This window comes from Lygodium microphyllum, chromosome 11, assembly GCF_053477565.2.
Source record: "Lygodium microphyllum isolate KBCC chromosome 11, Lygodium_microphyllum_v1.1.10, whole genome shotgun sequence".
NCBI lineage: Eukaryota > Viridiplantae > Streptophyta > Polypodiopsida > Schizaeales > Lygodiaceae > Lygodium > Lygodium microphyllum.
Window position 1 is genome coordinate 140,517,982 of NC_141145.1, and position 14,221 is coordinate 140,532,202.

Below are 14,221 nucleotides of genomic sequence, written 5' to 3' on the forward strand. Positions count from 1 at the left end.
TCTATGAGTGCCATTCAATTGGCCAAGAATCTGGTCTTCCATGTGAAGACAAAACATATTGAGGTGAGGTATCACTTCATTCGGGAGGTCATTGAGGACAGGTCTGTTGACCTTGTCAAGATTCCAACTGAGCAAAATCTTGCAGACTTGCTCACGAAGAGCCTCACTACATAGCACTTTGCCTTCCTCACAGGAGATTGATGGGCGTTGGATGAGATGACATCTTTTTCCTCATCATGTTGTACATGTGTACATGTTGTATTGTCTTTTCTTTTCTTTTCTCTCTCACTAGGGCAGATTCGCCTTTAAGTGGGAGGTTTTTGGGGGTAAAGGCGCCTTCGCCTAGCCACCCGTGTATTACTACACTTTACTATACTGATAGTACCCACCACTGCACATTGCAGGTGGTGGGCGCCCGTCACAATCACTTATCCTTTATTCTTTTAGTGATAGTTTGAATAAAGGAAGGCCTGGCCACACATTGTGGTTGTTGGAGTTCCCACTTTGAGTTTCTCTCTCTCTCTCTCTCTCTCTCTTGCTCTTGCTCTCCATCTGCCATAGCTCTCACCGTCAAGCTTCTTCCTCCTGAGTTCTACTTCCCTTTCAATAAAAGTCTAGGAAAATAGTCAAGACTCGTAATAAGATCAATCGACCAACCTTCAACAAATGTTTAGGTCAAGAAAGATTGAGAGAAAATATCAAAACAAGTTAGAAAAAGTAATAATAACCAAGGAAATATCCAACAAAGAAGTCTAATTAGAATTAAGGTTTCAAAGGAAACCTAGAAAATTCCAAAGGGGAACTAGGAAAAATCCAAGAAGGGGGTAAGACCAAGTTGGAAAGAATTTCCACTAGGTTAAATAACTTACTATGATTACCTCTCTATTTGTGTAGAAATATTATTTGAAAGTAATTGCTTGCACTTGCAATGGTGCATACAAGTTTACTTGATGCACTCAGGAAGTTTGATTAAACTAGTCAAAAACCTAATGTACCAAATTTACAACAACATAAAAGGAAAAGTGCACTAGACCTCCAAGGCTAGCTATGGATTCCTTCACCAAGGGGGATTGATTTTTACTACTTTGGAGAGTTTGGACCATCCCTGATTTGGCAAGAGGTCACTCCATAGGGGATCCTTAGGCAGGAGGAGTTGAGGGTGCTAGGGGAACTCTGGCTAGTAAACTTTTAGACTCCTAGGAACCATCCAAACCCTTGCATGACTCAAGATGGATCTCTTGAGGGCTTCGTTACTAGTTAGGGATGAAACCTTGGTAAAATAATAGCTTTTGGGTTATTCTTCCATATGGACAGAAGGTGAATACTTGTATAAGATTCTCTTCTGTAAAGAAGTTGATCAAAGACCGATGCTAGTTAATCTAGATAGGTGACCTTAGTTTACTTAAAACTCAAAATTTAAGTCGATTATCTTGGAAGCAATTAAGACCGTATGTTGTGAAGTGGACTCAAGAGAGTCTAGGCAACAAATCTCGTGTTATTCAAAAGAGCATCAAGTAGCGTCACCTAGAAAATCATATCGATGGACCATTAAATCATGTTGTTGAGAGGATGTCTCAAAGTGGATACATCACACATTCTATCAAAGCCAAAATTGGATTAATGCATTTAAAATTTTTTGCAACCTTGTTTAGGAAAAAATTACTGCAAATATGATTTACCCTCTAACAATTGGTGGAATCTCTTTTAGAATAATAAAGATAAGTAAAAATTCTTGTTGTTTTGAGTAATGTTTATCTATGTGATGCATTCCCTTGATTTTGATTGGTAGGATCACTTCATGAGAATCTTGGAGTATATATACAATCCCTTGTCATTGTATCGAGAGCATCGATGGACACAAAGCGGAGTCTACTATTTCATCAATGCCAATTGACTTGTCTATCTTCAAAACAACCTCAAAAAAATCAAGCAGATGGAAGACCTTAAGCTGGTCAAGCTATTTATCTTTGAATAATTGCACCTAGATCCTATCCTCAACATAGGTGGAGAACGGATTTTTTAAAACGATTATCTTTATGATCAAGTGCTTCGCATTCTTCCAGCCAAACATGTTGCCATTTTAGGGTGCTTGCACCACAATAATTATTGTAAAGACAGTTTCCCAAATCTTTTCAAAAAATATGAAGTCCTAAATATATTTGATGGGTCTCCAATCTACAAAAGTATAGATGTATCTAATTTCACAATTAGAACTATTGTAATCCAAAAACCATCTTAGCTTGATCTCAATTATCTTTATTTGATGTAATAAAGAAATCCAACTAGCACCATTGCAATTGTGGATAATAAAAGAGTCTTGAATTCTTTGCAAAATCATGTATTTTAATACTAGACTTATGTTGTAAATTTAAAAATCATGGATTCAATTATCCAAAACCTTAGAGAGAGATGGAAATTGTAGTATGCAAAATGTACATCTAATCTTGCAAATGTTAACAATCTGAGGGTATTACATCTTCCATACCTATGCTTACCCTGACTGAAGTGCAAGAGAAGAAATTCCTTCTCAAGCAAATCAGACCGCTTGAGTTTGATGGCAAAGGAAAGGATGTTGAATCTAAATCAAAAAATTGGATTGAATCTATGGAGGATTACTTCGCTATTGCATGCATTCCTCCTCTTAATCAGGGAATGATAGCTAAGCTAAAGCTAACGAGCAAAACCCAACTTTAGTGGAAGCGATGGTGCAAGGAATAAGGGGTTTTGGAAGCAATCGCCACTTGGAAAAAGCTGAAGGAATTTGTACACATGCGATATCTCCCACTGGTATGTGCATCTTAAAGATAAATGAATCCTTAAGTTTGAAGCAATCTAGATTGAGCTTGGAAGCCTATTATTCTAGATTTGTATCCTTTCTGAAGTATGCCCCATCCATGGACATCAGCCAGCAGCAACAAGTGCCAAAGTTTTGCCATGAACTAAACCCTTCTTTGGATACTTGTCTCGAAGCAATGCACCCATTTGACTTACAAGAAGGCGCATTGATTTGAGCAACAAGTGCCAAAGTTTTGCCATGAACTAAACCCTTGTTTGGATACTTGTCTCGAAGCAATGCACCCATTTGACTTACAAGAAGGCGCATTGATTTGAGCAAGATCCATTATCCAAAAGCTTTAAAAAATATCCAAGAGTGGTAAATTTTGGGGATAGGGTCTCCTATTCTCCATACAAAGGACCTTGTGGAAATGTCAAACGGATCTAAGCACAAAACCAGATTGGTGAAAGGAAGAAGGCCAAGACAAGCGCAATTGAAAACTTTGTACATATGATCGGCAATAAAAAGAGGCACCAAGGTGTTTCCATTCCAAAAAACCTGGTCACTTTCAAAAGGCCTTGTCGAAAGATAGACCAAGCACTCTACCAAGAACAATTTTGTGGCCAAAATCAAGCAATTTCAATAACACAAGAAAAAGTTGCCAGAGTAACCTTTAAGGGAAAGGAAAAAGTTAAAGATCCCACTTTAGAAGCAGACATAGAAAGAGTAACATACATGATGCTCTCAACAAGAAGGGTACTAAATGCCAATTCTCGATGATCTAGACCTCCGCAACCTATCAAGGAATAGCCTATAAGATTTTGATTGACTGTGGAAGTACCTACTCATTTATCTCACCAAAGTGTGAAGAAAGACTAGGAATAGACACTAGACATGTATCTAAGTTGTTAGTAGAATTAGCAAATGGGAAAGAGGCAATTTCTACTCAACTGACTAGAAGAGTGGAATTTAACTTAGGAGGCAATCTTTTCAATATGGAGTTAAAAGTTATGAACCTAGGAGCTTTCGAGTGTTTGCTAGGGATGGATTGGCTAATCTACAATTATGCTCATATTTCATTGTGAGAAGAGCCAAATCATGTTCCAAGATTAAAAAGGAGAGTTAGTAACTACTCAGGGAGAAGCTAGAAACCCTAGAATCCAACTAACAAAAGCTTCTCAAATCGTGAAGGGGCTAAGAAAAGGATTGCCTATCTACCTAATCAAACTTAATAAGATAGAGCAAGAAAAGAAGCTGAAGAAGAACCATCCTAGTTGAGGGAATATGCATATTTGTTTCCAAAAGAGTTGACAGAACTTTTCCCACCAAGAGAAGTTGCTAATACTAGGAGCTTATCCAATAGCAAAGCGATCCTATCATATGTCTATTCTAGAAGCCATTGAGTTGAAATAAAAACTCAAGCAACTCTTGGACCAAGGATACATCAAGCCAAGTAATTCACCATGGAGAGCCCTAGTCTTGTTCCAAAAGAAGAATGATGGAACCCTCGGTCTCTCTGCATCAACTACTGTAGACTAAACACGCAATGATCAAGAATAAGTATCCAATTCCAAGGATAGACAAATTACTTGATCATCTTCAAGGCGCAAGGATCTTCTCAAAAATTAACTTAAGATTAGGTTATTATCAAATAAGGATCAAAGAAGAAAACATTCCAAAAATTACATTTAACACAAGATACGGGCATTATAAATTCATGTGATGTCTTTTGGATTAACCAATGCACCTGCAACCTTCAACAATCTAATGCAAGATATATTTTGTCCCTATCTTAAAATAATGGCTTTGTCCTTGTATTCTTCAAGGACATCCTAACCTACTCAAAGAAAGATGAGGAGCATGAGAACCACAACTTCAAGTTGTCCTTGAATCAATGAGGATGCACAAACTTTATGCCAAGAAGAAGAAATATGCCTTCTCCAAGAAGTAGATTAAGTATCTTAGATTTATAGTCTTTGACAAAGGGATTGTGGTAGACCCTACCAAGGTTAAAGATGTGCAAGAATGGGCACCCTCAACAATGATTAAGAAAGTCCTAAGTTTTTTGGGTTTGATAGGATGGTACAATATTTTTATCAAGGACTATGCCTTGATTGTGCACCCTTAATTGATTTACTCAAGAAGCAAGTTGCTATTGTATGGACTTCCACTGAACAATCTAGCTCTGAGAAGCTTAAACGAAGCTTGACCACGGCTCCTATCTTTAAACTACTTGACTTGAGCCAAGAATTTGAAGTTATCATTGATGCAAGCTCTCTTGCATTAGGTTGTATACTCATGCAAGAAGGCCATCCAATAGCCTATTCTTCCAAGAAGCTAAAGACTCATGAGAAGAATTATGCTACCCATGATCTGGATCTACTTACTATAATTAATACTCTCAAATTATAGGGACACTATGTGCTTGGCAACAAGTTCACTTTAGTCACTGAACATAAGAGTCTCAAATGGATCTTCACTTAGCCAAACCTAAACATGAGGCAACAATTATGGATAGACCTCTTGCAAGAGTATGACTTTGAGATCAAGTACAAGATAGGCAAGAAGAATGCCATTGCAGATGCTCTAAGCCACAAAGCATTTCTCAATGCCCTCATCTCACAGGAACCCTCTAAGTTAAGATCTCTAGTAGCAATGGTGTCAATGCGCAATAACCCAACCATAGAAATAGCCAAAGAAGAAGCAGGTAAGGATCCAAGGTATCAATAGATGATAAAAGAGATCCTATCCAAGGAGATAAACCCTAAGGCCAAGCTCAAGTATTTGAACTTCTCTACAAAGGGAGGACTTGTCTACTTCAAGACAAGATTGTGCATCCCAATGAGTAAAGATCTCAAGAAGAAAATGCTTTGGGAAGCCCAGGAGTCCCCTTTCCCAAGACATTAGAGCTATGCAAAGACTCTCAACACTATAAAAAGAAGCTTTCATTGGGAAAAGCTCAAATGAGCTACCAATAGATAAAGACTGAGCCCGTTAAGATGCCTAGAAAGCTCTAACCACTTGACATTCCACAAATGAAGTGGGAATTTATCAACATGGATTTTGTAGTTGGATTATCTTGTATCCAAGGAGGATACAATTCAATCCTAGTGATTGTGGATATGCTAACTAAGGTTTCTCATCTTATGCCAATTAAAACTAACTACAAGGCTTCAAATATTGTAATGATTTTCGTGAATGAGATCTATAGGCTGCATGGATTGCCGAAAAGGATCATTAGCGATCATGATTCTCTTTTCACTTATCACATCTAGAAAAGCTTATTTGAGGCCATTGGTACTCGACTTTACCACCTACCATCCACAAATTGATGAGCAAACCAATTGGATTAACCAAGTCATCAAAGACATACTTAGAGCTTACTGTTGCAAGTAACCTAAGTGGTGGATACAATATCTACCTTTGGTAGAGTTTTCCTACAATGCATCCTATCATCAAAGCATTCAGATGATACCATTCCAAGCTTTGTATGGACAAGAATGCCTAACCCCATTCAACTTCTTCGATTCTACCCTAAAGATAGAATCTTCCAAGAAGATGTTGGAAGAAATGGATGAACAAGTTAAAGCTATCAAACAAGATATCCAGACTGCCAATGGTTGGCAAAAAGTATATGCAAATCTAGAAAGACAAGAACGGATCTTCAAGGAAGAAGACTTGGTTTTTGTTTGTGTCCCTCCTAAAAAGAGTTATTTATCCTTGGGGCGATTCAAAAAACTAAGACCAAGATATTGTGGACTATACAAGATTCTTAAGGTGAGATCATAGTTGCAAAAGTTGTATCATTACTACATGCAAGAACTTAGCTTGAAGAGCATTTAGATCATTGACATGACCTTATTTACTTATTCCACATCATACAAACACCAACATGTGTAAACCCTCAACTTGTATAATAATTCAGGCACACCATAATTAAAATATTTGCATGACATGCATTATGGCGGCGGTGGGCCATGGCTTGCTTTCCACAAGTACATGTCCATTAAGTTTACATATCAAATGGTCATCAACCATGATGTCCTTGTAGCTTGCCATAATGCGAGGACTTGACTCTAGAAAATACAAGCATTAAAAAAAGGTCAAATTCTGATTATTTTACTTGGAATTCACCTTTGATGTTGGAGAGCCTATTCTAGAGTGGCTAATTGCAACTAGATGATAAAAGCAATGTCATTATTCACACATTTGTGAAGAGTTAGGCACCTTGCTCTCTTTGTGAGTAAGAGAATATTCCATGTATCCACGATCAAGCTTATGATTAGGCTTCACTACTACAATCCCAAGAACTCCTCATGAACCACTAGCCCATCATGTTTGTGGCCTTACTTGAGCTTAGTATGTTTTGCACAAAATTCATTAGAGTTGAAAGAGGTATAACTAATGTAGCTTAGTAGCTATTCATGCTCGAGCATCTTTGAGGGTCATATGATTGATGGGTGTAACCTCCTTAGTGTGGCAAGTTGGAAGAACACCAAGGCAAGAAGAGGGGAAGAATGGCTAGAGATAGAGAAAGCGAGAAGAGACAAAGAAGAGATGTGCACAAGTGGTGGGTAAACAATAAAGGGGTTGAGAAAGATATTATATTTTAAGAGAGGGTGTGATTAATACAAATAGACAATGGTCATTGCATGTGCACCACATTAGCAAAATAGACCATAAGAAAACATGATTAGGATGGGTTTTTGGAGATACTAGGGCACCGTTGGCTTTTTGAGGTAATGAGTGGGTTCTACATCAGCAAAGGTAGGGATGTTTGAGAGCCATGTGATGTGGAGGTGGAAAATATTAGGAAAGGAATATTGGGATCCAATGGTGAAAGGGAAACAAGGGATCTAATTTAATAAAGAATGTGCACTAGAGATCTTCAACATGATACTGATTGAGTTGGTATCCATTGACAAGCCATCTTGCCCTGTAAATTTGTTAGATAGAATAAATTAGTGCTAGAATCATGAAAGACCCAAAAAGGGCAAGTGGTCAACTTTATGCTTTTGTCAGGCTTGGATCTCAAATAAAATATAAGTGCTACAGATATGTTTTTCTTCTAACTGGGCACTGGCTTTCATCCAAAATGGAAGTGATTCTTCCATAATGAGCTGGTCTTTCATCACGATTTGAAAACATTGCTATATGCCCCTACCAATTAAGTCCAATCCCCACTTCTAAAAGGGTTCCAAAGGTAGGATTGGTTGGAGTGACAAGCAATCTCTAGCTCCAAGTTGACCTAGTCGTTAAGTGTTGGACCCAGTTTGCAGACATCGCCATGCATGGTTGGCCACCACAAACTAACTTGTTGAATTCTATGGATTGTAACTTCCGTGGTGAAGTGATCACCAACAACTCCTTGAGGGGATTTCTCAAGGACAGCAAGTTGCTCCATAGGGAGGACCTTTCTTTGCAGCACTCTAGAGAGAGTGCAATACTACAATTATCCCATGATAATTTCAAAACATTGGCTCCGAAGAGCAGTCATTTCCTTTGGTTTTTCCAGAGATGAAATGGACATACATTAGTTTCCAAGAGAGTTATCATTTCTTAATACCACAACCATAGAGGATTTGGTGGCTCTAAGTCTCTGCAATTACTATTATGACAAACAGTTGGGTATCTGATAAGTCATCTTCACATAGTTGATGGTTCTCCGAAATCAAGGTGGGACAAGAAATCTACAATGAAATGCTAGTTGTTGGGATGATGAATGATTGTGTAATCAAATTCTTGCAACATGAGAATCCATGGGGTGAGTTGCCCAATGACATTTTGTTGCTTAACCAAGTAAACTGGCATTGAATGATCTCTACATGAAAAACATAGGAATGTTTGAGAAAATAATGCTTGAACTTCCTGATGGAGTAGATCATGCCAAGACAGTCTCTTTCAGTTTATTGAATAGTTTTTTGGCATTAGACAATCTTTTGCTAGCATAGAATACTAGTCAAAACTAGCCATTGGCATCTTGCTAAATAAGTATGCTTCTAATAGCAATATCAAATGTATCTACAAATACATAAAAGTTCTTTTCCCAATCCAACAAGATCACAATAGGAGCTTTAGAGAGTAATACCCGAAGGCATCTAAATGCCAAGCGAGCTTCTCATTCCATTGGTAAGTAGATTTGGCCACATGTGCCAATTTGTTGAGAGGAACAGCCAAGCAAGCCAAGAGTCACATGTGGTAGCTATGCCATTGAACTTGACCTAAAAATCGAAGTAACATGGATGGAAAATCCGGTACTTTAGCTTGCATGATTGGTGCCATCTTGATGGCATCAACAAAAAAACCATTTTGTGAAATGATGTAGCCTAGTAAAATACCACGAACAACAAATGTACATTTTAGTGGATTTAAACTTACACTTGCCTCTCAGCATCTTGTGAGGCAAAGCTAGATGTGTGTCAACTACAGCATCTTTCCAAAGACACTGAAATCATCCAAAAATACCCTCATAAAATCAGTCTGAAAGGAGGTCAAAGCAATCTTGAGATCGAACACATCACTATATAAAATGAAAGGAGTACATCTCATGGCCAACTACTTCACCTAGGATGGTATCCAGGTAAGGGATAGGGAAGGGATCTGGAATTGTGGTTGCATTAAGCTTTTTATGATCCACACATATTCACAACTTCTTATTCTTCTTTGGAACAATGATAATTAGGGGATCCAATCCACTCGATCTACTGGAGCAATGAAATCTACTCTCAATAGTGGATCCATGACTTGTTTAGCCATGTGAGGGTTCATTCTATAGCATTGCATTCAGACTAGAACAACATCCAATTTCAGAGGAATCCAATGCAATGCTGATAGAAATAAGAATTGAGCCCTTTCATCTCTGAATATACCCAAGAAAATACATCTTTGAATTTGGTCAGTAAACTGATGAGTTATTGATAGAATGGGGACTGCAATTTGACACTAATCTTGACTGGTTTGGTCTTTTTTAGGGACCAAGATAGATTGTGTCTAATTCATCTTCTTTTACTCCTATTACTTTCTACATTTGCACTTCAAACTCACTCTCTTGATTTTGAATCTTGACTAGTTTGGTCTTTTTTGGGGACCAAGACAGATTGTGTCTAATTCATCTTCTTTTACTCTTCTCACTTTCTACATTTGCACTTCAAACTCATGCTCTTGATTTTGGATTTCATTGATGTCAGCATCAATCATCCAATCAATATGGGTGTTACCTTTTGTGCGATGTGGGTTTTGAGTTTCAGAACTATGTGGATTATTGTCATTTTCTTGCTCTTCTAAGACTTGAGGTTGCAGACTTTGGGGTTGCATGTACTATTCACTCATTTGAAGAACATTTATGAGACATTAGGGTTGCAAATCAGTATTAGCCTTCAAGAAATCCTCTTCTTCATCATCACTTAAGCCCTCAATCATATTGATTATTTTAGCTATTTCAATAATAGTTGTGTTGTATTGTGAGGTAGTTGGAGCAACATTGGTCAAAAAGTTCATGACTTATGTTGATTTTAGCATATTATCAGTTGCTTGGCATAGCCAAGGTCTTTCCAATAGTAAGTGGTAATCTTCACTAGTATGCTCCATATTCAGGACTACTAGCGAAACTAAAAACTAAACTATGGAAATTTCAAGAAGTACAGACTTGATAATGCCTGGAGGTCATACCCATTATTATTGATTGGCCATCCTCACTAGGAACGAGGACTAGTTCCCAACCATCAATCCTAATTGTTGGCAAATCACTAGCGTGTGGCCCATGACCATGATGTTAGACAGGATGTATAGGCTCCACATCTTGTTTTATGGAAATTTACTAGAGATAAATGTTAGCCTGATTAGTTTGCACCCTCTATGGATTGTGTTATGGTGATAAATGCTTGTGAGCCTCTTACCTATGATGAGGCCATATGCAGGGGTGATAGTTACTCTTGGGAGACGACCATGTAGTCAAAATATGACTCACTACTAAAAAATTATACGTGGGATTAGGTTTCTTTGCCTAGTGAAAAACATCCTTTGCCATGCAAGTGGGTATACAAGTTGAAGAGTATCCTTAGATGCCCCAAGCTAGCCTATAAGGCCAGATTGATTGCTAAGGGTTTTAAGCAGAACCATGGTATTGACTTTGATGAAATCTTTCCTTCTATTGTCAAGATGACTACCCTATACTTGGCTTGCATGATCAAATTTATATGTAGCAACCTAAGGGCTTTGAGAAAAAAGGTAGAAAACACCTAGTGCACAAGTTGAGAAAGAGTCTTTATGGCCTTAAGTAGGCACCTAGGGAATGGTACCACAAGTTCTATGCTTTGATGCTTAAGCAAGTATCTAGGGAATGGTACTACAAGTTATATGCTTTCATGCATTCCCATGGATATACCCATAGTGATATGGATCTAGTTTTATACAAGAAAAATGTTAACCCCAATGCAAGAAAAGTAAAAATGAAAAGAAGGAAGTAGAAGAAAATTTTTAAATAGAGGGAAAATTGGAAAAAGGCCGACAACAAAAATAAGAGGGAAAAGGGCCAAAAGTGCAGACACCTTAAAAACCCAAGGCAACTACAAAAATGGAAGAGACACATATTAATATGCAAAGGTGTCCCCGAAATCTTTATAAAAGTGTGCCAGGCTCCCTCTTGTGCAATTTGTAAAGAGTAGACGGGCATGAATGAAGCCACAATGTAAATAGAAGAGAATAGGAAAATAGAATCTAGGTAAAATGGCCGGCCATGTAAAAAAGGGGTGGGTGCCCAAAAGGGATGAGGGTATGTATAAAAGTCAAAAAGTGAATAGGGAAGCTCATTCTTGTGTGTGGCTAAAACTAGCTCTCCTCTTCTCTTCTTCTTCTTCTTCTTCTTCTTCTTCTTCTTCTTCTTCTTCTTGGCTTGAGCTTGTGCTTGAGAGAGGGAGTGTGAGGGAGTGAGTGTGTGAGGGTGAGGGACCATTGTGGAGAAGCTCTCTCCATCTTCTCCTATCTTCTTCTTCTTCTCTTATCTTCTCTTGTCTCGCGCCCACAGTAGTGGAGCTTGGAGCTTGAGGATCAAGCTTGCTTAAAGCTTGCACTTGGATCATGGAGCTACCAAAGTGCTTGAGGGACTCGATCGAGCATGGAGGTAAGCTCACTATACTCGTAGGTGTGAAAGCATGTATGGCTAGGTGAGAGATAGCCATTAGTATTGGGCTTGAAAAGCTTGAAACAATAAGCGGTCCGTGGGTCTTGGCGGTCGAGCAAAGGCTCCCGTATTTTGGTTCCATTGTTGTTGCCAAGATAAAGGATTCAAGCCTTGAGTGCTTGTGCACTCCAAATCGAGCATTGAAGTAGGGTTTTCCCCAAACCAATGCTTGAGATAGATAGGAAGGAAGAAAGGGTGTTTGATCTTCATTGCAATTAAGAGTTTTGGATTTTTTATTTAGATAGGTCAATTTGATTAGCATCGGTATTTGCTAGTGATTGGTAGGCATTCATGTAGGAAGAAATAAGGAAAAAGAAGGAAAAACTATAGCAATTGGCCAAATCAGGGTGCAAAGAGAAAAATGGGGTTGGAATCTAGAAGGGAAGAGAAAAGGGCATCAAAGAGGCATGTAGGGATATGACAGTCAAGCAAGAGAACCCATTGATGCTCAAACAATAACAACAATAATTCTCTCCCTTCCTTTATATAATATGTCTCTTGTAGTGGGACCTTCTCTCCGCCTATGTGTTAGGCTAGGTGGTCTTTACTATTTCTGCACCCATCGGCTCCTTAATTTACCATTGGTGGTTTTTGGATTTACAGGCCACTAATTGCCACCACCTTTAACACTAGAGTTCAATATTAGATCTCGGCCATACTCTATTTTAGAAGAATGGATATGGGATGTTCATCGTTGCCTTATGGGCAAATGGATAGAGTTTAGCTCATCCTCATATCTCACTCACTATGAACCAAATGCAGTGATTGACCTACTCTTAGTTTTATAGGATTCAAGTTGATCCTTGTGGATCGAGTCCAAGTGCCTCATAGCAAGGTAGACCTAGGGCCATCCAATCCAATCGATTATTCCTATGGAGTACGAGCGGCAATAGCTCGCTAGATGACTACCAATTTTTGCCTTTCACAATCAAGGCATAGGTACATTACACATGGTGATAGTCATGACAAATCAGTGACACAAATCATTAGAAAAATTTAGTAGAAGATGAAACCAAGTACACTGCTAAAAGTCTATTGGACTATGAATGAATTTGTGTCCCTAAAATCAATCTTGGAAAGCATACATGATGTGCATTATCACAAGAGTGATTCTTTATGCATGGATAGGATTAAGGGATAGCAAACAATAAAAACTATGCAAGGCTAAACGCTTTTTGACTATTATCAACTTGATTGATGGAAGTTGCCACATGCTAACACCTCAAAGATCCCATGACATAAGTAGGATCTCTATTCCCCCCTAACGTTAAGAGGAGAACCAATTTTAAGTAAATGAGAGAGAGAGAGAGAGAGAGAGAGAGAGAGAGAGAGAGAGAGAGAGAGAGAGAAGGCAAATACTAAAATTCTTGACATACCTTCTTGGAGTCAATAATTCTTTTTTTCTCATCCTATTCACTTTCCTTTTCTCCATTCATTATGTCCCCTTGCAAAAAGGTTAACATGTCCAACAAGGCAAGACCTTCCAATGTGGCAAGTTTGTCTTTAATAACACTACACACTAGGAAATTGTGGCCAATGATGCTATTAATTCTAATACCAAAAACTAGGTATTTTATGCTTGAACATTCAGACATTTAAATAATAATAGATTATATGTACCTTTAATAGGAAAAATTCAAAGACATTTAAATAGCCAAAAATATAAGCAATAGATACCTCATGAGTAGCAATGAAAACTATACAATAAGGAGGCGGTTTTATAAGATCAGAGGTGTTCTTGAAATGTTCTTATGTGTGGATGTTGAAATAAGTTTAGATATGATAAGATATCAATCCTACAAGTGCACTATCATGAGGGTGAAGACATTACAATTATATTAAATGTGTTCTTGTATGAATATAAAAAGTATTGCTTGATTAATGGAAGTGTGTTAGCCGAAAATGAATGCTAATGGTGGATTTGCTACTCAATAAATATGTTTTATCTTAGTTAAATTCATTTTTGGTTATGGAATGGGTGTGGTTGATTTTGGATGTATTCGAAGAGATCAAGCAAACAAGATGTGATGATGTAGTGCAGATTCACTACAAAAGGAAGCACTACAATTGGTGTAGATTCACCATAAGAGGCAGCACTACGGCCAATATGTACTCTTGCCAAGGTCTTGCCATCATAGCCTACACCCGATCAGTTTATATCTATTTAGAGTGTAGATCGCCAACTAGATGAGACGTCAAACATGTGAGCAAGGTTCATCCCTTAAGGTGGTTGAGAACTAGTGGGACTCTAGTAGTAATATTCAAAG